This window comes from Pinus tabuliformis, chromosome 1_1 (genome assembly GCF_031772625.1).
Source record: "Pinus tabuliformis cultivar Carrire ecotype Pingquan chromosome 1_1, CPIR1, whole genome shotgun sequence".
Classification (NCBI taxonomy): Eukaryota; Viridiplantae; Streptophyta; class Pinopsida; order Pinales; family Pinaceae; genus Pinus; species Pinus tabuliformis.
The window spans coordinates 929,498,681-929,526,190 of record NC_142297.1 but is presented as its reverse complement, the minus strand read 5'-3'; the positions used below and the strand labels follow the sequence as shown (position 1 = coordinate 929,526,190).

The window sequence follows — 27,510 nt, the reverse complement described above, 5'->3', positions numbered from 1 at the left end:
TAAGAAGTATTTGGATGAGCAAAGATGAGTCCATCGTCACATATCTTTCAAAGTTCACTCAGGTTCGAGGTGAGCTACGTGGTGTGGTGTGATTGTACCAGACAATGACTTGGTGAGTTTTGCATTACTAGGACTTTATAGGACTTGGTATGGTTTCCAGGATGCAGTGTGTCAGAAAATGTAATTAGTTTCATTCTTCATAATTGTCATTGTACTCATGTCATTATGTATATCTTATGTAACAAGCAAAAGAAGAAAGGAAAAATATTATTTTCAAGCATGGGTTTCATGCTTCCTTCGATTGGTCAACTAGGTTAAGCATGTTCTTCATGCCTCTAAGGTTTGTCAGGTCATAAGAATGTTCATCATGAGTCAAGAAAGTCAATATCATTTGTATAAGACCCTATTGGGTAAGTTGTAACATGTGAAAGATATTATTTTTATGTCTAGAAAGTCAAAAGGACCTCCAAGCACAAGTTAGCACTGCCACTGACAAATTGGCCTAGAAGAGGTTATTTGACCTCCACAGATGTGTATATATAGAAGCACTTTCGACCTCATTTGACAACATTTGATCTACACAAGAAACAAGTTTGATCTTAAGCAAGAAAGAAGAAAGAAGCAAGAGCAAAGGTCAAGGAAGAGGCGAAGTCAAAGGAAAATAAGAATATTTGATTTTGAGCTTGGATTCTCTCACACGTGCGAAAGTTAGGGTTTCTGCAACTACTAGGAGGCCAAAAATTGCAAGTCCGAATTGCAGGTCTGAAATAGAGGGTCGAAACTCTGCTTTGACAAAGGATCTTGAAGTTTGACTTCCGTTCACCTTGTTGGCTAGAGCTAGTTTAAAGGAGGAATCTTTATAGGCCTGACTTAGTGCTTGGAGGAGATTTGACTTTGGTCTTTGGATCTTGGTTTTCTCATTTGATCAGATTCTATAAGAAGAGAAGAGATTCTTTCTTGGTTTTCCCCTTGAGGGGTTTTGCCCTGGCTTGGAGACTATATTTTGCGTCCATTGTACTTTATGATTCATGCTCTTGATAATTGTTTGATGAAAAAAAATTAATAAAGAATAAAAGAAGATAACATAAGTTCGCAAGCTTTTATCAAGGATAAGGAGAATTGTTTAAATAGTTGCCCTACTAAATTCTCCAACATGCTATCAGAGCTAAGGTGAAGAAAGAGAAGGCAACTAGAGGATCATCTTGTTGACATAACAAGGGATTGCTTGTCAACGAGAATCTTTTGCAAAAGGACACAAGGAAAGAAGAAGAAGACCTATTGACCTAGAAGGAAAATTACTACATCAAGCTTTCATTGAAGACCTCATCATCTTAAGAAGGATCAAGCTCTCATTGAAGGAAGGAAGAATAAGCACTTGTAGAAGGCTCTCTGATACACTCCATCATCTTGAAAGAAAGGAAGCATCGAAGAATCTTGGGATCATCATCCACTCAATGGGAGGAGCCATGTAGCTACCTGAAGATCTACATGAAGGAGTAGTAGCCGATGTATTGATGAAGACACACTAGAAAGCTTCCCAATCAAAAGGAAGTAAAAGAATCTCCACTATGCTTTAGAGGGACTAAGAAGTCTCCTTAAATGTTTGAGGAGCAAGGATTTATTCCCCAATCAAGAGGGAATGAGGATCTCCTCTCCCGGTTGAGAGGGAGTCATGTTAAAAACATCATATTCTCCATGTGGCATGCACTAAACCAAGACCAACAAACGTAAGTCTTAGTGAAGGAACTAGGAAGGAAAATAGAGGATTAGATAAGCATCTAAGTTTAATACTCCTTGTAGTCTTGTTGACTGACACTCTTTGAAGACTGGACAGGTATCCAAGTCAAGAGTGGTGGAAGAGGACCGATATTCTTTGAGGATTGGGAATCCAAGATAAGAATAGTCCTAAAAGGACATACCTAGTGAACATCCGAATGGGGTATGTACCTTGACAGGTAGTGTGGTGTCTCACATAAAACCTCCCAGCATTATGCTTTAATATAAATAGAGCTTGTCAAGTTAAGGCCTTACTGTGTTGACAATGTTGGTCATGACCATGATGCTTAAAAGATGGCTTATCAATCTGCCTCTTCTTATGAGAACTCTTCAATTTGAGAATATCCTCATACTGGCTGTATAATTATGAATACCTCCCCAGTTAAAAGGGAGTGTTGGAAAATGTAGCTAGTTTTTGTCTTCACAATTGTCATTGTACTCATGTCATTATGTATATCTTATGTAAGAAGCAAAAGAAGAAAAGAAAATTATTATTTTCAAGCATGGTTTTCATGCTTCTTTTGATTGGTCATCTAGGTTAAGCATGTTCTTCATGCTTCTAGGGTTTGTCATGTCATAATAATATTTGTCATGAGTCAAGAAAGTCAATATCATTTGTATAAGACCCTATTGGGCAAGTTGTAACATGTAAAGGATATTATTTTTATGTCTAGAAAGTCGAAAGGACCTCCAAGCACAAGTCGGCCCTACTAGTAACAAGTCGGCCTATAAGAGGTTATTCGACCTCCACAGAGATGTATATATAGAAGCAGTTTCGACCTCATTTGACACACATTCGATCTGCACAAGAAACAAATTCGATCTAAAGCAAGCAAGAAGAAAGAAGCAAGAGCGAAGGTCAAGGAAGCAAGAAGAAGTTAAAGGAAAACAAGAAAATCTAATTTTGAGCTTGGATCCTCTCACATGTGCGAAAGTTAGAGTTTTTGCAACTACTAAAAGGCCAAAAATTGCTTGTTCGAAATGTAGGTTTGAAATAGAGGACCGAAACTCTGTTTTGACCGAGGATCTTGAAGTTTGACATTTGTTGATCTTGTTGATTAGAGCTTGTTTGAAGGAGGAATCTTTAGAGGGTTGACTTAGTGCTTGGAGGAAGTTTGACTTTGGTCTTTGGGTATTGGTTTTCTCATTTGATCAAATTCTATAAGAAGAGAATATATTATTTCTAGGTTTTCTCACATAGCTGAAGAAAAGGGAGAACCTGAGAAGAAGGTGAAAGGAGAAGATCCCAAGGATCTTTATTATTGAAGGAAGCTCCATCTCCATCAAGTCCATTTGCAATTTGTCTTACCTTTATTAGAAAGTAGAAGTTAGAGTAAGTATGCATAGTTGCATTCTTTAGAAGTCTTGATTTGTGTGAAGCATGGCATCATAGAAGGAAGCATATGATGATAGAAGAGTTAGAGTCTACATTGCTTTGGAAAAGTCATCTAGCTTGTAAGAATGAGAACACTGGGACCGTATTGCACATTGTTGTTCATCCAAGCATTTTCTAACATAATGTTAGAGGTACTCATCTTGCAAAGAAGGATCATCAAGAACCATCATTTAGGAAGGTTCTTGGAAAAAGCATGATGATTAGTATATATTCCATCTAATATGGAAACAATAGTCTTGGGGGATGAGGGTATGTAGATGGTCGAGTTGCAGTTTTAGAGGAAGAATTAAAGTCAGCCTCCTATTAAAGGAAAGCTTATCTTCAGTAAGATTGAAAGCAAGCTCATTCAAGAAAGTATGGCTAGATGGTTGTATGGAAGCAAAGGTATGCATGTTTTTAAGTAATTTTTCTCTAAGGTAGGGTTCAGTTCTATAAGAATCTTGCAAAAGGAGTTAATTATAAAAATGTGCTCGCCAAGTCTTCCATATGGTTACTCGGTGCTAGGAAGAAGAAGTTTGGCATACTTTGAATGGTTAAGAATCAAGACTCTTCCACAAGATGACATGACTTAGACATGATGATATTGATCAACATTGAATATGGTTTCTTGAAGAAAGAAAGAGAGTTGATAAAGACAACTCCAAGGAAGAAGAAATTGCATCTTATTGGTCAGTTTGTTCCATGGGCACTTTGATTATAAGTGATTAACATGGAGAAGGGTCTTTGGTATAAAAAAAAAATGAAGTTAGACAGGATGTTGATCTGAAGTAAACAGAATCCAAAGAGGCCATCATATAGAGGTAATTTTGATATTGATATCTTGGTTTCGGTTATCTAGTCAATATATGTTTTTGTTGCCTATAAGGATTTTGCAAAAACACAATTGAGGCAAGTATATCTACAATTGTTGGTTTTGAACTCAATTCAATGAATGCATGGATTAAGTAGATGGTTTTGGTAATCCTTGAAGGATTTTGTGGTCAATATGTTTACATCATCTTGGGATTAAAAGGTAGCAGTACAAAGAGATAACTCGATGTTCATATGAACGACGAAGATCACTTTCATGTCTAAAGGGAGCTATGATTAAGCTCTATTTTGATTAGATAAATAGAATACCTTGGTTGATGATGAATATAGGAAAGAGATATTAAAGGTTGATGGTTTGAATCCAATCACAGTTTGGCTCCATTACAGTCAAGAAGATGAAAACTCAATTTCAAGTGGATACAAAGAAGAGGAGCCATGTAGCTACTTGAAGATCTACATGAAGGACTAGTAGCCGATGTATTGATGAAGACACACTAGAAAGCTTCCCAATTGAAAGGAAGTAAAAGAATCTCCTCTATGCTTTAGAGGGACTAAGAAGTCTCCTTAAATGTTTGAGGAGCAAGGATTTATTCCCCAATCAAGAGGGAATGAGGATCTCCTCTCCAGGTTGAGAGGGAGTCATGTTAAAAACATCATATTCTGTATGTGTCATGCGCTAGACCAGGACTAACAATCGTTAGTCTTAGTGAAGGCACTAGGAAGGAGAATGGAGGATTGGATAAGCATCCAAGATTAATACGCCTTGAGGATATAGAATCCAAGATAGGAAGTAGTCTTGTTGACTGACACTCTTTGAGGATTGGACAGGTATCCAAGACAAGAGTGGTTGAAGAGGACTAATATTCTTTGAGGATTGGGAATCCAAGATAAGAATAGTCCTAAAAGGACATACCTAGTGAACATCCAGATGGGGTATGTACCTTGAGAGTTGTGTGGTGTCTCACATAAAACCTCCCAGCATTATGCTCTAATATAAATAGAGCTTGTCAAATTAAGGCCTTACTGTGTTGACAATGTTGGTTATGATCATGATGCTTAAAAGATGGCTTATCAATCTGACTCTTCTTATGAGAACTCTTCAGTTTGAGAATATCCTTGTACCAATTGTACAATTATGAATACCTCTCTAGTTAAGAGGGAGTGTTGGAAAATGTAACTAGTTTTGGTCTTCATAATTGTCATTGTACTCAAGCCATTATGTATAGCTTATGTAAGAAGCAAAAGAAGAAAGGAAAATTATTATTTTCAAGTATGGGTTTCATGCTTCTTTTGATGGTCATCAAGGTTAAGCATGTTCTTCATACCTCTAGTGTTTGTCAAGTCATAAGAATATTTGTCATGATTCAAGAAAGTCAATATCATTTGTATAAGACCCTATTGGGCAAGTTGTAACATGTAAAAGATATTATTTTTATGTCTAGAAAGTCAAAAGGACCTCCAAGCACAAGTTGGCCCAGCCAGTGACAAGTCAACCTAGAAGAGGTTATTCGACCTCCACAGATGTGTATATATAGAGGCAGTTTCGACCTCAATTGACACACATTCGATCTGCACAAGAAACAAGTTTGATTTGAAGCAAGCAAGAAGAAAGAAGCAAGAGCGAAGGTCAAGGAAGCAAGAAGAAGTCAAAGGAAAAGAAGAAAATCTGATTTTGTGCTTGGATTCTCTCACACGTGCAAAAGTTAGGGTTTCTGTAGCTACTAGGAGGCTGAAAATTGCAGGTCCAGACTGCAGGTCTGAAATTGAGGGTCAAAACTATGCTTTGACCAAGGATCTTGAAGTTTGACTTTCATTGACCTTGTTGACTAGAGCTTGTTTGAAGGAGGAATCTTTAGAGGGTTGACTTGGTGCTTGGAGGAGGTTGAAAATTGGTATTTGGGTCTTGGTTTCCTCATTTGATCAGATTCTATAAGAAGAGGAGATTATTTTTGGGTTTCCTCCATGGAGGGGCTTTGCCCTGGCTTAGAGCCTATATTTTGTGTCCACTATACTTTATCATTTATGCTCTTGATAATTGTTTGATGAAAAGAATCTAATAAAGAATAAAAGAAGATAACATAAGTTCACAAGATTTTATCAAGGATAAGGATAATTGTTTAAATAGTTGCGCTGCTAAATTCTCTAACACAGTGAGTGGCAAAGAAAACTTTCCTAGTTGGGAAAGGTTATGGATTGATTGCATTCAAGAAGAGATCTAGAGAGCGACAAGAGATGGTAGATCAACTCTAATAGAGGACGAGGAGAACTTTTCCCTGGTAGGCAAAGGTAGCAAGGCCAAGGGCAAGAAGGGCCAAGGATAGGCTCAGTCCAGTTAGAAGGGCGGGAAGAAGAAGAAGGATCTAAGCAAGATCAAGCGCTTCCACTGCCATGAGTTCGAGCATTATGCCACTAAGTGTCCTATGCGGAAGGAGTCCAATAAGGATCATGTAGCTGTATCAGTGGAAGTAGATGCATTTTCTACCCAGTTCGAGAAATATTTCTCATCGATAGCTTGCATGGAAAGCTTAGCAGATAGCAATGTATGGTATATTGATTCAGGAGCATCCTTCCACATGACTGGGAACAAGAAGAATTACAGCCACCGGATGGAGAGGGACATACAATTTCGAATCAAGTTAGGAGATGACGGTATGTATGCAACTAGAGGAGTTAGTACTGTCAGTTTTCAAAGGGAGTTAGGTAATCCACTTCATCTCAAAGACGTCCTCTATGTTCTAGGATTAAAGCGGAATCTTGTTTCGGTAGCTACCCTTGAGGACAAGGGTTATGATGTCATCTTCAATAGAGGTAAGGCTTACCTCCAACACTTAGCTTTTGGATGTAAGAAGCAGATAGGTGTAAGGAAGAAGAATCTCTACAAGTTCCAAGTAGAGATAGGTGCAACCTTGAGCAGCAAGGCAGGGAGAGCTCAGAGTAGAGAAGTGATGGTTGAGGAGAGCAGAACTCAAAGGGATTCCTTAGAGCAAGAGCAGATTAGAGTACCTAAGAAGAAGCTACTCAAGATGGAGCCTCAGCCAGTATCTCAATTTGAGTCTAAGCTAGTTGGCAGTTGGGTCGACCAGTAGGATGATGAGGGGCATCCACTCAGTGAGTGACTCCCAATATAGGGAGAGTTCAAGCCAAATGGGCAAAGGATTTGTTTATAGGAAATCAAGATAGAGTCATCGCCTTCAGCCAGAGGAAGCAGCCATTGATGTTCACAGGGTACATGGCACTTATGACTGAAGTGATGGACTAGCAGAGTATGGTTGGAAAGAACAAGTCTTCAGATCATATTCTGCAAAAGAAAGCAAGGATGTCTTTCAGTTCAGGGGGAGCAGTTGTAGTAGCAGAGAATGTGATAGTGTTGGAGACAAATCCAAGTGGACAAGGTTCTTCCAGAAGCAACTTCCTCGCTAAGGGGGGGGGTGTGTTGAAAAGTGTAGCAAAGAAGGTCCTTCTTGACTTGTGCCTTAGTCAATATGACCACAACAATCCTTCTTTAGCATGTACAAGTTCCTAGGAATTAGGACAAGTCATGGAGCGATTAACTCATGCGCAGGAGTTGGAGGTTTAGTTTTGTTTGTCTCCAAGTGCGAGTTTATTTTTGGAAGTGGACGAGTTAGTGAGCATCAATTTCTAATTGAGGTGGGACGAGTTAGTTTGACTCAATTAACAAATCAATCACAAGTCCGAGTTCTAAAATTAACTAGCCAGATTTAGCATGATCGAAAAGCTTATAAGGAGGACGAAGGCACCTTTGTAATTCCTTCTTGTATGCACAAGTTGTGTGTGATAGCTTGTTGTGGGAAGAGAGTATCTAGAAGTAGCCTAGACACAGATTTGAGGCAAATAGTTTCCTGGTAGAAGTGTGCTATGATTTAGGAAGAATTCCTAAAAAATAGGGGATGTTCAGTGCTAGGAAATAGGAGACTGGACACCACAAGGAAATAGGTAGCAGAGGTCGAGTCTTGCAAGGAAGTTTCTAGCTTAGTCCAAGTAGTGAGATGAGTTGTATTCTCTGTTGAAACAATTGCCTTGTAAAGAGATCAAATTGCTCTATTTTCTGTCAATAAAATTCTACAGCTAGCAGAGGGTTTTCCCAGTTGGGTTCTCTAGAAGATATTGTGTTATTGTATTGTGTGACTGTGTTTTTAATTTTGTGTTCATTCTGCTGCAAATTTTTAGTAGAGAAATTTTGAATCTTGATGAAACGAACCAAGTTTCAGTTGGTTCATCAAACAACTCCAAAATTTCAAGGAAGTTATACACTGGGTCAAGATAGCCCAGCTACAAAAATTACTGACACATCAATCAAAGAAGTTGAAAGAATATCTAACAACAATGGACCCATTGTTAGTGTTGAGAACTCCTATGTTGATGGTGCAAAAACAAGCAACCATTTAGGGTCTACCAATACTAACTCTAATTCCAAACCTATTTTTGAGACAAATTTGACTTCCATGGTTGCAAATGTGGTGAATGCTAATCCACATAAAAATACTAAATTCATGTCCTAGGGGAAGATATCTCCGATGTCTAAAGATGCAAAATATACAGCCAATGGGATAACAAACACCCATGTGGTCTCCAATTCTTTTGTAGATGTCGCGGATGATGTGCTTCAGACATTGGACAACCTTGTTGGACCAATCATTGGGGATGATCCTTTTGTTGGAGCTACAATGGATACTGGCATAAGGCATCTTGCTTTCGATCAGAGCATGCTTCAAGACAACAAAAAATTGATTTTGAGTTTGTCAAGGATGTTAACTCACCAGAGGATGCTTGACATACCATTGGGGTAATTCATGGTGTGCATCATATCATTGGGCCATGTGGGGGAGACACTACTCCTCTTATAGATATGGAGTCTTCTGATAAGTCAAAAATTATCCCAAAACACACAACTATTTGGATACAATATCTAGGATAATCTTGTTGGATGCTAATAAAAATGGGAATTCCACAAATAAGTTTCCTTCAGTCGAGCCTGACAGTGTTCCAGCTGTTGTGATAGATGAAGAAATAGGTTTTGATTTTAAGCAAGAGCAAGATGCAATACAAACTCCCAATGAAAATGGTGGTCGAGATGTATTTATTGGTCAGAAAGTTAGAAAAAGGTTTGGAAATAAGCAATACATGGGTGAAGTAGTTAGATTTGATCAAGAAACTTCTTGGTACAAGGTAACATATGAAGATGGTGTTGAAGACCTTGAACGAGAGGAGTTGGAACCTCTATTAGTACAACTGAAGAGGGGTAGTTCAAAAATAAAAAGGAAAAAAGGGCTTTCAAGATCTCATACAAGAGAGTAAGAAGTTTCAAAAGGGTACAGAGACCTGATGAATCTATAGTTTCAAGAATAAAAGTAAGAGGGGGTTCTATTTCATACAGACGAAAAATATGTAGAGAAAGATGATTTAAAACAAGGTGATAAAGGTGATCTTCATAGTGAAGATCATTCAATGGTAGACTCTGTAGATAAGCGTTCAAGCCCCATGAGAACAGCCAAAAAGAGACATTCAAAACAGGCGAATGCAATACCTAAGACAAGAAAAGTAGATGAATATTTTCCAACTCGTGATCTGACAACAAGGACAAGGGCTAAAAAGAGAAGAAAAGTAGAGGAAAATTAACCAGAGCATGATTAGACAATAGGCGTTGATGTTAAAAAGCGGCAACACTCGGATTTGTCAATGTTTGGGGACAAGCAATGTCGAGAAGGGGGAGTTGTGTTGTCCCCGGGGGATTAATTAGCCCAAGGTACGAAGTAGCCTATCGACCATGTAGGCTATAGTCCTCGATAAAGGGGAAAACCCCAAAATACCCAAGGGACGAAGTAGTCTATCGACCACGTAGGCTATAGTCCTTGATAAAGGGGAAAACCCCAAAATACCCAAGGTTGGGCAAGTTTTGGGGCTACCGGGGCAAAAAGAGCAAAGTGGGGGCTTGGTGTGAACATCACTCAACTAATTAAAGAGAGAACCCCCATCATGGAAATCTATAAATACAAGAGGCTTAGAAGCACTTGAGGCATCATTGGATTAGATCATTTGCCTCTATTTCCTTTGGGCCTGAGGCTCTAAGGGTTTTAAGACCCATTTATCTTGGACTAGTTTTGGTAGAGGCAATCCCACCCTACCTAGTCTCTTTCTTCTAATTTCGATGGTGAAAGATTCCAACCTAATTAGTTTATTTCCTCTTTCTACTTTGTTCTAGCAACAGGGTTTTAATTATTGGAAGGAGCAGCGAATTAATTTTGGGAAGATCTCTAGCAAGGCAATACCTAACCCTATTGAAGTTGGATGAGTTCTTTGAGGTTCAATTATTGGACAACTCAAAATCTTCTCGAGTTATTTAGCATGGCTTTATCTCTCTATGGCAAAATCAAGACGTCCTGAAGTAGGCCGCAACTCCAACGGTTATATTATATAATAACGAATTTGAGGAAGATTAACAAAACAAACAAATCTCTTCTAAGGCAGCATCCACCTAAGGCAAGCTAATCCGAACCTCTTCTTGAAGTCCTGCAAGTTTGTTTTGGGGTCAAATCACCGTAGAATTTTTGGATAGACTAAGACTAAGAGCTTACAAACCTGCTTTATGGAAAATAGGAGAATAGCCTAAAGCAGACCACATATCATGAGGTTGAGCAACCAATTCTATGTCATATAACAACTCCTAAGTCATCTCGTGACAGACTGAAGTCCAAAAGTGGTCCTGTGACAGTCTGAGGGTTTATGAAGTATCGTCGTAGGTAAATCCCAGTAGTTGAGGCTGAGTGAGGTCATTTAGAGCACCAATCGCAACCCCTAGGGTTAATGAGGTCTGTCCCACAGACCTAGAGTCTTGAAAGCAAGTGTGGTTCCTATATAGAATAAATGGGTTGTTGAGGAAGTGTGTGGGTCTAGGAAACAACAAATCCGACACTGTTGAGGGTCTGAGGTAGAGAACAAGCACTAACCTAAGGCCAACTCAAGTATTTGAAGTAGACTGAATTTGTGTAAATAATTAGCAGTCTATCAGTGTGGATAAATTCAGAACTAGCAAAAAAATTTCCTTGTTATTTTACATAGACAAATGATGGAGGACCCGTAAATGAATTAGGTGGCAACAATCTAAGACCTTCTAAGAAGAGATTCAAGGAAAAATGGTAAAAACTCCCTGATTTCTCTCAATATTTCTGATTTTTCCAAGGTTGCCAAAATTTTGAGTTTTTCATGTCCAAGTTTATGTTGGCCAATTTTATCCATTTTAACCAAATTTTGCATTTTTTTGAGGTGATGATCCTCACTAAATTTTCCCCATGCTGAATTTTGCAACAATGATTCAAAGCACACAAAATTAAATTCTACTAGAGAGGCTCAAGACTATTAAATGCTTTGGTGACAATGTTGAATGACTTGAAGCCCACGGGCAACGATTGAAATATGTCAAAACAAGAAGCAAGCGGATTATATGCCAATGCGACTCAGCTTGAAGACAAAGATAACTCATTGGTGAGGTTTACAAGTTGCAGAAGTTTAGGTGAATATAACACTCTAGGGGAAGATCAGCAATATGAATTAGCTGAGGGGAACCAGGATGATGACCAAGACGGTAGTGAGAAGGGCAGGAACATGCTATGTTCCTTAAAGCCAGTAAACATGTTAAGTATGAAACTGCTGAGTCAGACAATGGTATCCACTCAAAAGTTCTGTTTGCAAAATCTGGTCTCAAGGTTTGCAATCTCCAAAACTACTCTGTCAAAGATCGGTAATCACTTGAAAGTTAAAACACTTAGCTCAAGGCTTTTTGATGTAATCCTCTCCGCAAATTCTTCGATTTTTGTTTTTGCATTTGTTATTATATAGTGCACACAATGGTACTCAAGATCTTCATAAGGGGAATATATACCAGTCAAAAAAAAAAGCTAGTACAAGATGTAAGAGGCTCATGCATGGTAAGAAAAGTTGTAAATTTGATAAGTTTTTCCATCTTAATTGCCACAAGGCCCATGTGATAGGTTTAATAAAATTTTAAACTCTTAGATTAAAGACTAACTAAATAATCTGTTATTGTCTCATTCTCAACAATATTTCCAATATGCCCAATATAATGTGATCTAGCTGTAAGCAGCAAGATGATCGTATTTGCATTAACGCAGATACCCAGTTTTAAAACTAGCGAGTGGGCGCGGATGAGATCCTAAGTGACTTTGACAGCATTGTATGATTCCATATCAACGCAGGTTAATCCAAAGAGATCATTTATGCCTTATTTATTTCCAACAAATACAATATTTCCAATATATATTTGCAAAAATATAATTAAATTAAATATCATATAGTTTTCAATCATTTTTTAAGAAGAGTTTCGGTGTAAATCACATGTAAAAAATCTTTGTCAACCCGTTTCAAACCAACTAGTGTGGTTCATTGTCAGGACAAGTCGAGGAGTCAGATCATGGCTGCAAGTTAAATGGGTGCAAGTTAAATAGGGAGAGTAGATCTTCCAAAACGGCTAGGATCTGACTCTCTTCTTAATTATAGTCAAAGTAAGAAGATCTTCTTCCAACGGCGAGGATCTGACTGTCTTCTTAATTATAGTCGAATTAAGAAGATCTTCTTCCAAATGGCGAGGATCTGCCCTCCCTATTTAACTTGCAGCTATGATCTAACTTGCAGCCATGATCTGACTCCTCAACTTGTCCGGACGAGGAACCACACTAGTCGATTCGAAATGCTTCGACAAAAGTTTTCTACATCGATCACAGAAGCCTCAATTCAACACAATCAATAAACAAAAACAGAAAAATATTAAAATCTATTGACTTTTAAAATAAGAAGCGAAAAGATCAATGTCAAAACAAGAATAGCATTTCAGATGATGCAGCACAAAAGAAAAGTTGTTACAGATGGGAAAAGATAGCTGAACTTACTCGTAATAGATGCGGTCTTGGCAAAGAATGGGAATATGTAATAGATGCGGTCTTGGCAAAGAATGGGAATATGGCCAGAGAAGATGGGTGGGCATTGTTTAAGAGAAGAATTTTCAAGGGAGAAGAATATGAAGGATATTCCCCAGCCCATTGCGATAAAGCTAATGTAGCTTTTTCATTCGATGGCGATTTTTTTGGCAAATCCTCCATATTCTGTAACGGAGAAAACTCTTCTACCAAACAACGCCTACCCTTCACCTCTGGCAGGCAAACCCATATGTTATTCACTAAAGCTCACGCTGAAACGCGTTCTCCTTCCTTTAGAGATGGAGGCAGCATACAATCTTCCGCAGAGTGGTAGCGCTCCATAGGGGAGGGCTATGAACGAATAGCGCTTCATGCTACATGGGCCATAATTCCTAACACCTTCCTTACTCGGAGGACATTGTAGGATTTGAGGAAATAGCCTCCACCGGTTCCTTTCTTTTCCATTCGCCGGAGAAGTCTGCGATGAAAGAAGAATAGACCACGGATATACCCGTTTATCCTGGTTAGAGGATTGATCCCGGGTATTTCTCTGGTTTCGAAAGAACACAAAACCCTAATCGATCTGTCCGAACCCGGACAACCTGCCAACGACAACAATGAACGTTCGAGGGTATCGGTGTTGAAATATAGAATAATAGGAATGAGAGTGCAGAATAGCGGAGACACTTGAAAACCCTAGACCAAAAGGTGCATATCTCTATCGGTTCAATTTTAGGTGTGATGCTTGACTATTTTTTATTTGGTAGGCTGACACAATATTTATTATTTATATACGATTACATTGTTCACTCAGGGAGGTTCGAGGGTTTTGAACCTGAATTTTAGGGGATCAAAGTCTTTTCTTACATGGTCATCCGAAGTTAGGATGTCTTATTTAGGCTAGTGTGATGTTTAATTTAACATTAATTATAGAAGTTTTTATGTATGTTTTATAATATTCGGAGATTTTTATTTGGTAAGCTGATACAATATTTATTATTTATATACGATTACATTGTTCACTGAGGGAGGCTGGAGGGTTTTGAACCTAAATTTTAGCGGATCAAAGTCTTTTCTCACATGGTCATCCGAAGTTAGGATGTCTTATTTAGGCTAGTGTGATGTTTAATTTAACATTAATTATAGAAGTTTTTTATGTATGTTTTATAATATTCAGAGATTTTTCCAATTTGCAAAAATCATATTAATCAAAGTTTATATGTAAAAACTATGCAGGTTGATCCACTGTGTTGACCACCATGGTATGAAACGATGTCACGTTAACCCATGTTCCTCATGCATATGGAGCTAGCCACTTGTGGACTTTCAAGTAGATGCTAGAAGGTCCAAAATCATAACTTTAAATAGGGGTTGAGGGAGTCAAATCTTACCCCTGGTTGGCTATCAAGCTATGTTAAATAAGATGAGTAGGGATTTCATTCTATGTTATTGTATTTTGTTCTATAGTTGAGCATGTCAACTAGGAACGGAAAGTTAGAGAGCAAAACATAGAGGCTTAAAGCTCAGATCAACCTTACAAGCCAAAAAAAGAGCACCGCAGCCTCCTCGCTGGGTTTTCTCCCATAAGAGTTTTCCAAGGTAAAAACTTGTGTCTATTGTGGATGGTGTGTGTGTGTGTGTTTCTTTCTATTCTCTATTTCTCGCATTTTAGCAATTTCATTTATTTAAGCAGAAAATCAGGTATTAAAAAATCTGTAATCTGAAGGAAAAATTAACCTACAGAGTATAGAATTTAGTAATTTAATTAGATATGTTGTGATAAACTGTTCCAGTGGAATATCCACGGTATTTTACATATTAAGGAGCATGTGGACTAGGTGGGGGATCTTTTTGAAGGCTACTAGATATGGTCTACGTCAAAATTTTCCAGAGGGAACCATGGCTTCTCTGCAATTTTCACCAAGAAAATGGATGAAGAGCCATTCAGCTTTGATATTAGAGGTATTGGTCTTTAGTAACTACAAATGTTAAATAGGACGAGGGATTGATCTCATAACTCTGCCAGAGATTTGATTGATGCCAGTGCAAGGGTCTTTGATGTCTCACATGAAACTAGGTTGCAAATGGATTCACTCATCTACTCCCTTTAAAATGGCATGTAGGAAACCAATCATGACATTCACTAGTCTCTCAACTCCACCCAATCCCATGATGAGGGTGAAATCACAATGGGAAAGGACTTTAGACTTGAGTTGCACCAAGAAGTGGATGCAAATATATCCCAAGACATGGATTTTATTAGGAAACATCTTTCTAAAAATTTGGTGAGCAACATCACACCCATAGCGAACTTGGACATCGACACAAAGATAATAGGCTCAAGAGGTCTAGAGAAGCACATGAGGAACCACAAATGTGTTAAATGCAAATTTGAAGAGACAAATTTGCTTTTGGGAAGAAGGATTAAGCTCCACAAAAGTATGGATATATGGAGGATGTGGGTTTGGAGGATAATTCACGAACAAGCACATGTCAGTGAGAACTCTAAAGAGTTGGACTACTAACAATTTTACCAAAGTTATGGTTATGTGCCTAGAGCTTGGTTATGGAAAAAGGATGGATGGTTTGGATCTTGAATTCAGGGGAAGATGCAAAAAAAAACTCCTTTCATGCTAGAGGGTCAACTTTGATGCAAATTCTAAGAAGTTAGAGATAATTCTAGTTTGGGTTAGAATTCTTGAGCTACCATTGATCCTCTAGTCTAATGAGGTCTTCCAAGAGATGGGTAATGCTCTGGGTTTTTACAGTGAAGTCGAAAATTCCTATTAAAACACTAGATATATGGGCATGCCTTGAATTCTGGTAGGTATGAGCTTATCCAAAGGACTAACAAATTTTGTGATTATCAAGAAAGGGAATGTTGTTTTATGTCAAGAGAGAGACTATGAAGAGATCCCCTTCAAATGTGGGCATCATCATTTCTTATGGACACCTAGTGACAAACTGCTCTATATCTTTAAAGTGCAAAATATGGGTTTGGAAAGACTTAGGAGATGTGAATGCACCAATTCAATCCTCTCAAGGAGCACTTCAAATGAAGAAGCAACTCGAGGCTACTCAAATAGTCAGCTCAAAGTCTTTTGGAACCCTCAAACACCATCAATCTCAATGGTTAAGGCTTGGTTCCAAGTAAGCAACTCTCTTCCCCCTCTCCTATTACTCTTTCTAATGAAAAGGAAGTACAATTTGACTCCCTAGGAACTATGCTCTATGTTAAGGGGAGGAACAAGTAAAGGAATTTCTCTCTAGCCCATCAGGCCTTTCAGTACCCCAACTCAACACTCGTACCACTTCAAAAGATTAATTAGTTTGTTAAGGTTACATTCATCCCTCAAACATAGACCCTCTAGTGGATCCAACTCATATTTCTTCAAGAGATTAAATAGTATGTTATGATTACATTCCTCCCTCAAACAAAGACCCTCTAGTGGATCCACATACCTTATCACCTAGTTAAGCTATCCCCTACACACTATGGGGCTCAAATATAACCTTCACTCTAAGACTAAAGGATCTCACTCTCTCCTACATGAATGGCATTGAAGGGATTCCTCCGAATATAGGGGCTTGAAGTCTTCCCAAAGAGGAAATAAATCCTTTCTTTTCATATATCTCAAAAGCAAGTCAACTTTGAACTTCTAACTAGAAAATAATCATCTCTTATTCGAGATCTTAGAGCAAATGCCTCAAGAAAGGGCTTGTCATAATCATTCTCTCCTTGATCGTAGAGGGTTGGAAAATCCATCCAAAAAAATGGTTATCAAAAGATTGGTGGACATTCGTAATCCATCAATCTTGTTTCTACAAGAAACAATGTTGGATGGAAACATAGCCATAAAAACTCTAACTTCTCTTTGGCATCTTAGGAATCTTTTGCCATCGCTACATAGGGAAGGTCAAAGGTCTTATCATAAGGTGGAAAAAGAACTCCTTACCTCTAGCAAACTCTTGTCCCATTCTAACTAGGCTTGGTACGTAACAACCCAGTCATCTTCTAAGACATTTTAATACCATAATCGTTACCTTGTATCGATTGTTGAGAGTACAAGGCTTTTTTTAGAACACAAATTTTCTTCTTTTGTCTTGTTGTATTACCACTCCATAATGATTGTTGACTTAATTAGGTATCGACCAATATAACTTGAATGTTTTTCTCTACTAGCTTCGAATTTTGTCTAAATCTCTTCACTACTAATCTAACTTTGTCCCTAGTGTATTTTCATTATGTTTAACCAAGCTCATATTTTTCGTAATTGGTAACTTTGATACCATTAATTATGCCATTAAAACCTACCTAGAAGCTCATATAACCAGGTACTTTGGTATGGTATCTCAATTCCACATCTTGGTCATCCTACCACATATAATTCCTTCACTACAGTATCCCATATATCAAAAGCATGCCTTGGCATGAATGAATAATACAAACCACTATGATATGCAACATAGAACATGACAAGAATAATAATGTAAGCATGTATAACACATCTAGACTATGAACACCATATGTACATTATATAGAACACAACATTAATCACATAAAACCATAGTCATAGCACTTATCTTGTATAAATGGCACTAACTAGCTACGTACAAAGGATGTCCCTCGCAATTGTAGATTTTGTTGCTCTAGTTCTCTCAGCAGCAAGCCACCCCCAAGCTGGGGCTATGAATCCACAAAAGGTTGACTAAGTTTTATCAATAGCCCAATATTCAATTGGTACACAACTCCCTTTCTTTCCCAACCATCCTGAATCACCATCTCGCTTTCCCCTTCGATTTGCACAAACTAAAGAGTGCATCCCCCTCTCTATAATGCAATCCCTCCAGCTATCTCACCTATTTCCAAGGATTCTAGCAAAAACTTCCCAAGAAATCTCAATGTTGGGATCTCAAGGCTCACTAGGGCAATAAACCATATAATTCTCAGGTAATCTTAGTCTTCAATCACAGGTTTCTTCTTTTCTCAATTCCTTATTGCTTGTACTATCTTGCACTCTTTGACAACATGATAGTCGATTCCTCCTTGAATGATGAACATAATGAGTAATTAGATGTCCTCCTCTACCTCGAACCCAAGGAATTAAAATGCATGGTCTAAACTTGCCACTTAGCAACTAAGGCACTGTACCTAGCTCCTTGATACACATCCCCAAGTAGAATTTGTCCTTTAGTGTAGTTTAAGGTAAGTAGATTTTGATTGTGAGTGGAATAATATTTATTGAACTTTCACCTCTCTGAGCCCCCTTTCATTTTTTTGGAATAAAATAATATATATCAAGACTCTAGTTGAGCACAATCACTCTAGTTGGTTGCAAAAACAAGTCATCAGTGGGTTACACAAATAGGTCAATGATTAGCTACACAAAAAGTCGATAGTCATTTGCACAAATATATCAAAAAGGTAGCCAAGCTAGTTGACCAAACAACCATGTCAAATGATTAGAAAGGCATGTTGGCCAACTAGGTAGTCAAGCCAGTTGGCCACTAGCTCAAGTCAACCAAAGGAATAATTTAATTCCCTCTTGTTGATTTAGATTATCATAATTGTTTTTGTCCCCTCATATCACAACCAATGATGTTTTTTTATTAATAAAATTTATATACATATTGCATAGATTGGCCCTCGGCCATGTAATCTATCTCACTAACCTATATACCATATGTGTACAATTTACATTATGAAAACTAGGGTGCTACATGGTACCTCCCTCTTCTATTGTGACTTGGGCAAGAAATTCCTTTGTATTAATATCTATGGGCCCTATTTACGCAGACAACAATTTTGGAAGCTCACTCTCCAAAATTATCTTTTTCAAACTAGACTTGCTTTGGTAGGGGGGGTTTAAATTTCACTTTTGGGGCCTATGAAATCTAGGTACTAGTGTCCCACTTGGCCCCCCTAGCAAATTTATTCATTTCAAAATTGGACGTAGTGAAGATGCTAGATATAAAATGGGCCAAACTCTTCCCCACATGCAGGAATATGTGAACTATTGAGGTGAGGGTGGCAAAGCATCTTGACCACAGGGTCTCCACCTAGTGAACTTAAGACATAACACATGTTTTCATGGAATATGAAAAAATACCTCTAATTTCACTAGATATTGAAAATACCTCCCAAAATCCTTATGTTTAACCCCCCCTCCCAAAACATATTTACAGTTTTCAAAAAAAAAAAAAAATTACTAAATATCCCTATTTTTCCCAAATACCCCATTTAAACCCCCCCCCCCCCCCCTATAAACCCCTTATACATCACATCCTCGTCCCAAAATATGTACAATATATTGACTTTAATTTTGTAATTTTAAAACCCCCTTTATAAATCAATGTGATAAGATATTGATCAACAAGGTAAAGCCCCCATTGTCTTGATAAATTCCTAGTCTCTAAATCTTTTTTGAAAGGAAATTTACAGTTAAGACAACAGGTTTTGTCAAGAGGGGACTTAGACCACAATCCCATTATTTTGGAAGTATCTTCACTCTTGGACAAACCCCTCAGTCCCTTCAAGCTCAACCTAACTTGGCTGGAAGAAAACTCTTTATGAGATTTGATTCAAGAGTGTTGGAGATCCTTTAATCATTCCTCATAGGAGTTCCCTCCTCTAGAATTTGAATCAAACCTTAAAATAGTAAAGTTAGTTGGTAACTCTCAGTACAAGGAGAAAAAAAGAGGTGTGACATATTGTCAAAGGAACTGGAGACGAAGTTGACTCAATGTTATCAAGGGGAAGGGGAAGGACTATTAACTGAACCTCAAAAGGATGAAATAAAATCCATAATGGAGAACATAAGAAAAATTCTTTTACATAAAGAAAAGGAATGAAGGATGAAAAATCAAGTCATTTGCTACGAGTGGGAAATGAAAACAAATTTCTTCTGCTAGTATGCAAACAATAGGAAGTTAATAAATATTATTTGGGTTATTAACAAGATGGATGGGACCAGAGCTACCTCTTGCTTTGACCCAGCTGAGGAAGGTATACACCATTTTCACACCCTCTTTAAGGAAGATTCCATAGCAATGATATATGCAATTGTAAAAGTTGTTAGTTATTTACCTCGTTTTATAAATCAAGAGCAAAATATGCAACTTATGGTCGAAATTACCAAGGAAGAAATTCTAAGTGTTCTACATAGTTTCCAAAAGGATAAGAGCCCTAAGGCTAGAGGGTTCCTTGTGGAGTTCTATCTGGGTTGTTTTGAGATTCTCAAGAATAATATTTTGAAGGTGATGGAATATTCCAAGACAAACAATCCTTTAAATTTTGATCGATTCAAGCCCATCTCGCTTTGTAATAGCATTTACAAAATCATTTTGAAGTTGATAGCTAGGAGGCTAAAGGACAACCTTAGCTCAAACCATATATCTTTAGAACAATTTGGTTTCTTGAAAGGGAGACAGATTCATGAAGCCATCAACTTAGCTTGAGGAGGACTGCATTCCATCAAAATTGGCAATCAGAAAGCACTCACCTTCAAGGTGGATTTATCCAAGGCTTTTAGAAAGGTATGTTAGCTCTATCTTAAACTTCTTCTCATCCATCTGGATTTTGGTCACTCTTTCATCACCTAGACTCTCAATTGTATCGGCTCTACTTCTTTCGCCTAACTCATAGATGGATTTGCAACTCCTTGCTTTGAAGCAAAAAGAGGACTTAGACAAGGTTGTCATATTTTCACCCTTGCTCTTCCTTTTGGTCGTTGAAGGTCTTAGTAGACTATTTAAGGAAGCCCTAACTATGGGAAGGATAAAAGGTATTGTTGTAGGTCCCTCTTGTACTATGTCACATCTCTTATTTGTGGAAGACATCTTAATTTTCTATGAAGGGACTAGTAGATCCATGGAGTACTTAAATGAACTCTTGAATTTATTTTACAAAGCCATAGGTATAACAATAGGCAAGGAAAAATCATCTTTAACTACTTAGGGACTCAATGAGTAACCTTAGGAAAAGGTTACTATCTCACATATTCTCTCTCTTTAGGTTGAGGAATTGGGTCTAGGAATAAAATACTTGTGATTCATCTTAAAAGCCAACAACTATAAAAAATTGACTAGTTATGCCTAGTTGCAAAACTAGAAAAGAAAGTCAATGCCTATTGCAATAAACAACTTTCTAGAGTAGGGCATCTAGTACTTGTCAATGATATTCTAGAATCCATATTGTTTTATTGAACCTCTCTAGCTTGGATTCTTAAAGGCATTTTAGGCAAAATAAGATATCTCTCATTCTAATTTCTTTGGTCATGGAGTGCTAAAATTAAAAAAAGAATCTAATCTTAGCGTCTTAGAGGAAACTTGCCACCTTGAAAGCCTTTAAGGTTTGGGGTTTAAAAAACATATTTATCTTCTCCAAGTCCAAAGCATTGACAACAAAAAATGTGAGGTTAATCCAAGGAACAAATTTTTGGGCTCAAAGTAAAAAAGGAAAGATACTTCCCTCATGGCAATGTGGTGCATTGGTTAAGGGAACCTAACAAGGTGGTGCAAAATGGGTCCATCATTTGGAAAGTTATCATGGATGCTTTACTTCTCACTCAAAGGTGGTCGATTTGGAAACTTGGAAATGGGGCTCAAGCCCTTATTGGGAAGGATCCTTGGATAGGTAGCAAAGATAACCATTTAATCCTTGATAATTTGGCCAATGCACTCAACACGTTTAGTGGATGCCTTGCTAATAAGTAGGACTTGAGGGAGACTATGCTCCCATATGGAACAATTATATCAAATCTCCCTAGAACACCTTTGTTTCTTTCTCATACAAGGGAGATAAGTTGCTATGGTCCTTGAATCTTGCAGGAGGATATGAACCAAGGCTAGCATACATTTTACTAGCCCAACAAACTAGAGGTTGAGAAACTAGAGGTGTTCCTCCACTGTGGTGGGGAAAAAGCTTTGGAATCTAAAGTGTCCAGCCAATTTCAAACTTTTTATGTGGTTTTTGTTGCATAATAAGGTGCTTACTTGGGACAAGCACAAAGAAGGAACTTTCAATTCCCATGAGATGTCACCTTTGTAGACAAGTTTCTAAAACTAATCATCACCTTACCATTAGCTGTAAATTCTCCTTGGAAGTTTGGACAAAAATCCAACAAATAGAAGGTCTTTCTTATGTATGGGGAGGAGATACAATTGCATAAACACTAAAGACATAGTTATGCAATCAGGGATCGTAGAAATTCAAGCCCTCACCCTTATTGTAGCTTAGGTATTTGGATTGCTAGAAATCATTCTATTTTTTAGAATAAGGATCCCTCACCTTTGTAATGCACTCTCCAAAGCTTAACCATTTTATTAGCTTTTCTACAAAACACTTAAAACTCTTCTCCATGAATTCACTAGGATACTCAAAAGCCAAAATGACATGCCATGTTCTTTCTTTGATGGGTCTTCCTAGGGAGACCCATCTTGTGGAAGGGTAGGTGGCATCATACGTTTCAACAATGACGGGAACATTTCATTCTCAACCAACATTAGAATTCCAATAAACAAATTTTGTGAGTCCGCGACTCTTAAGCTTACTCTTCATTTAGCCTTGCAAAAAAGGCCTTACTCATCTACATATTTATGGATATTCCTTGCTCATTATAAATTGAATGAAAGGGGATAAATTGTTGCAGAATTACACTCTTCTCCAATTATTCAATGATATTAAAAATGTTGAGAAATCAATGCTTATAAGAATTAGGGTTTGGTTCTTGTTGCTTGATAATTACTTCTGAATTATGTTGGCTTCTTTTACTTCTTTATTAGTTTATCTTTCATCAAGCAATTACCAAATTATGTGTATATGAACACCACAAGAAAAAGAACACAAGGTGTAGGCGCTCAACCAGGGCAAAACCCCTACCAGGGGAAAACCCAGTCAAACTCCTTCAATAGATTCAAATCAAGATGAAACACTTCCATACTTCTTAGACCTAGACAAATACCTCCTCCAACCACCAAGTCAACCCTTCCCTTCAATAGAGGATCCCTGTCAGAGTCTCCAAGTGACAACTCCTCAACAACAACTTTAGTCCAGAATTTTAGCCCCCCAGCAGCAGAACTTTGACCCCCAACAACATAATTTCGGACCTGCAGTAGACACAAAATTTCGGACCCAGCAACTGCCCAGAAACTTAGCAGGTGTGAGAGATAGATAGCCCAAAAACTCAAATTAGGTCTTCCTAGCAAATTTTGTCCTTCTCTAGCTACTTCACTCTCTTTTCCGCCTCTCTTCCTTGAAGATCGAACTTGTTGAGTGAATGCTCCAAATAGGTCAAATTGCCTCTCTTTATATAGCCTTTCTGTTACATTGAATTGCCCTAATGTAGGTCGACTTCATGGGGACAGGGTCGACTTGGTGTGGAGGTGACAAATAACATTTTTTGACTCAAAAATAATTCTTTTTACATGATAAAAAAACCCAAGAAGGGTCTAATAAAAATAACAATGACTCTAATGACTCAAGACAAAACCTAGAAGCCTTCAATGGAGGCTTTGACCTAGAAAACATTGACCCAAGCATGAAACCCGTGCTTTAATAAGTCATTTTCTTTAATAATAAATTTTCTTTTGACAAGTACAATTATGAAGACCGACACTAGTTACATTCTTCAATACTCCCTCTTAACTAGGGAGGTATTCATAATTACATACATATAAGAGTACATGGAAGATCTCAAAATGAAATGAACTATAAAGAGTTCTAGCACACTCAGTGCTACAAATTAGATACTTGACTAGGGTACTCTAATCAGGGGGGACTAAGATGGACTCAAGCTTGTAAGCTCTACCATCAACCCAAGGATATAGGTGTGTATCCAAGGTCAAACCTCCATGACCAACGCCAACCTCCCTATTTTGGGATCTAAACGTCAATACATAGGTCGGCCAGATTGTCCTCCTAAGCATCTTGCCATAAGATTCTTCATCTTTCCCTATCAACTAAATCTGTATCATCAACCAACCCAAGCATGCTTCTAAAATATTCAAACTTCTTATTTGAAAGAGATTTCGTCAGCACACCAGCTACATGTTCATATGTCAGAATGTATTGTAGCTTCATGACCCCATCTTGTACCAAACTCCTAATGTAGTGGTACTTGTTGTTGATGTGCTTCGTCCTTGCATGGAATACAGAGTATTCAAACATCTTGATGCTACTTTGATTATCACAATTTATCATTGTAGGATCCAAAGGCTTTCCAAACAAATATGACAAAAGTTTTCTTAACCAAAAAACTTCCTTTCTTACTTCACATGCAACAACATATTCTGCTTCAACACTACTTAACGCAACAAGATCTTGTTTTCTACTCATCCATGAAATCATTGCAGATCCCAAACTGAAACATCCACCGGTAGTGCTTCTTCCATCAGTCTCATTGCCACCCCAATCAGAATCGATAAACCTGTTAACTTGACTTCCTTTCCATCATACTTTGAAAATGATGTATTGTGCCATGTAGGTATCTCAAAATATGCTTGGCAACTATCCAATGATCATGACGAGGCTCCAACTAAAATTGACTAAGAACATTTACAACGAAACATATATCACATCTTATATTTACCAGTGCATCAGAGAAACCACCAATGTACGATAACTAGTAGGATCAACGAGACTAGAGTCAAAGCTTCTCAACTTCTTGATATTGGTGATCATAGGAGTATTCATAGGCTTGGAATCCATCATGTCGAATTTCTGTAACATCTTGATTATGTATTTACCTTAACCCAAATATATTTCACCGGGTTTCTGCCAAAATTCCAAGCCCAAGTAATAGTGCATGAATCCCAAATCTTTCATCTCAAATGTCGCTGCCAATGTTTTCTTACATTCTAGTATCCTGCGTTCCACACCTGTAATAAACAAATCATCCACATATAGTAGTATAATGATTGGTCCATTCTTCACCACCTTAATGTCGAGGTTTGCAACAACAAAACTTTTGACGAACCCAATTCTTAAGAGATATGCATCCATTCTTACATACCATTCCCTAGGAGCTTGCTTCAAGCCATATAGGGCTTTCTTGAGTCTGCAAACATGTGTATCTCTTCTATTTATTTCAAAGCCTTCAGGTTGTTCAATGTATACTTCTTCATCAATGGTTCCATTTAGAAATGTTGTTTTAGCATCCATTTGATGGATGGATATTCCATCCCATAGTAGCAGCTAGCAAAACCAAAGATCTTATAGTAGTATACCTAGCAGTAGGAGCAAACGTTTCTTCATAGTCTATACCTTCCTTTTGTAAGAAACCCCTTGCAAGAATCTAGCTTTATATTTGTCTATGCTTAAATCAACAACATGTTTGATTTTGTAAATCTATTTTGAGATGACAACCAATTTGTCACTTGGTCTAGGAACAATTTCCCAGACCCCTTCATGATGGATTGATATTGTTCTTGCATCGCCTTCTTCCATTCCTCGTGATGAGCAACTTATTCAAATGTAGTTGGTTCAACTTCTATCAATTTTGTCATGTATGTTGCATATCCTGAATATCTCTTTGGTCTTTTGCTTTCTCTAAAAGTTCCTTTAGTAGCTCCATGTCCTTCAACATCTTCAAGTGTAGCTTTTAACCAATTTGGCCTCTTCTTTGTTGCAAGAATTATTCCAGGTAGAATAGGCTCACTTGGTCCTTCTTCTTCTTCTTGGTTTGTAGTTCTCTTATCATGATGCTTTTCTTCTTCGAATAATGGTACATCTTCATCATCGGATTCGATTGGTATATCCTTGGATCTTTTGTAGGCATGATTTTCATCAAATATAACACCCTTGCTAACTTCAATTTGTCTTCCTTCCTTGATGTAGATTCTATAAGCCTTTGAAGAAATATTGTAATCAACGAAGATCCATTTTATGCTGGTAGAATCCAATTTCTTTTGCTTGTCTTTTGGAAATTGGAACATGGATGTATGCGGGACACCCAAAGATTCGAAGATGGTCTACACATGGCTTCTTCCCTATGAATGCTTCTCCCGGTGTCATATTATCAAGGATTCTATGAGGACTTCTATTTTGTATATATATTGTTGTCATTGTTGCTTCTCCCCGTAGAAAATTTGGTAGATCTTTATCAAATATCATAGTTCGTATACATTCTTCAATTGTTCTATTTTTCCTTTCTGCAACTCCATTTTGCTTGTGGTTGTAGGGAACAATAAGCTCCCTCTTAATACATGCTTATTTACAATATGCAATTAATTTTTTTGAAGTGTATTCCCCACCATTGTCGAATCTCAAAGTCTTTATCTTTATTTCGGTTAAGGTCTCCAATTCGGATCTAAATTCCTTGAACTTTTCAAATACTTCGTCCTTTGTCTTGAGAAGATAGAGCCATGTCTTTCTAGAGTGATCATCAATGAAGGTCACATCATAAAGATGGCCTCCAAGAGATTTGTTAGACATTGGTCCACACACATCAGAATGAATGAGGTCTAAGATCTCCTTAGACCTTGTACCACTGCTTGTAAAAGGTTTCCTTGTATTATTTCCCAAAGCACATCCCTTGCATACTCCTTCATGATCTTCCTTGATGTTGGGGATTCCCTTTAGCATTTGACTAAGTGAGGGCATTATCTTGTAATGAATATGTCCATATCTTCTTTCATAATTCGATAGGGTTGATTTCCATGTGAACTAGGGCTTGAGGAGATGGTGTTATAACTCTATATAGCCTTCCTTCACGAACTCCAATAGATTTTTCCTTTTCAATACTTAAATCCTTTCCCCAAACCAAAACTTTACCATCTACAAAGGCAACCCTGTCTCCTTTATCTTCTAAAGAAGAAATGAAAAGTAAATTCTTTTTCAAACCTGGGACATGGAGTATATTGTTGAGGTGTAGCTTTTCTCCCCTTTCCAGCTTTAGTGATGTAAATCCAAGGCCCTTGACTGCATAATTGTTGTTGTCTCCTAGCTCCACTGCATGAGATGATGGTTCATTTGATAGAGTATGAAGTTGTCCACTTCTCCCGTCATAGGTCTTGATACTCCACTATCAATGATCCATGTGTTGTCATCATCAAGAGTACCTATAAGTGCAGCCAAAAATCCTTCACCCTTGACTTTCCTAGATAGATTGTAGATGATCCTTTCAATCTAACTTCTTGCAATTCTCACGATATTGAATTCCATCTTCAAGTAACTTAACATAGAGGGAGTAACCTTTTCTTCCAAGACAACAAAGTGATCTTCAACCTTCTTTGACCTTAGCTTTAATACCGTGTTGAGAAATCAATGCTTATAGGAATTAGGGTTTGATTCCTCTTTCTTGATAGTTACTTGTGAATTATGTTGGTTTCTTTCACTTCTTTATTAGTTTATCTTTCATCAACCGATTACCAAATTATCTATATATGAAAACCACAAGAACAAGATACACAAGATGTAGGTGCCCAGCCAACGCAAAACCCCTACAAGGGGAAAACCCAGTCAAACTCTTACTTCATTAGATTCAAATTGAGACACTTCCAAACTTCTTAGACCTAGACAAAGACCTCCTCCTACCACCAAGTCAGCCCTTCCCTTCAATAGATGATCCCTATCAGAGTCTC

At 37.7% G+C, this 27,510-nt stretch overlaps 1 long non-coding RNA gene across 5 annotated transcripts in view; it reads right to left on the bottom strand.

Moving 5' to 3' along the window:
* The window catches only part of LOC149217482 (uncharacterized), a 57,727-nt gene that overhangs the window by 10,496 nt on the left and 19,721 nt on the right, over positions 1-27,510 (bottom strand). Inside the window, exon 1 of one of the 5 annotated variants that reach the window (XR_016251275.1) lies at positions 12,904-13,674. The exons of 2 other annotated variants lie outside the window; for them this stretch is intronic. This is a non-coding gene — a long non-coding RNA (uncharacterized LOC149217482). Of the gene's footprint in view, positions 1-12,903; positions 13,675-27,510 lie in introns of those variants that run through there. 2 more of the 5 variants (XR_016251273.1, XR_016251272.1) reach the window with 2 other exon arrangements.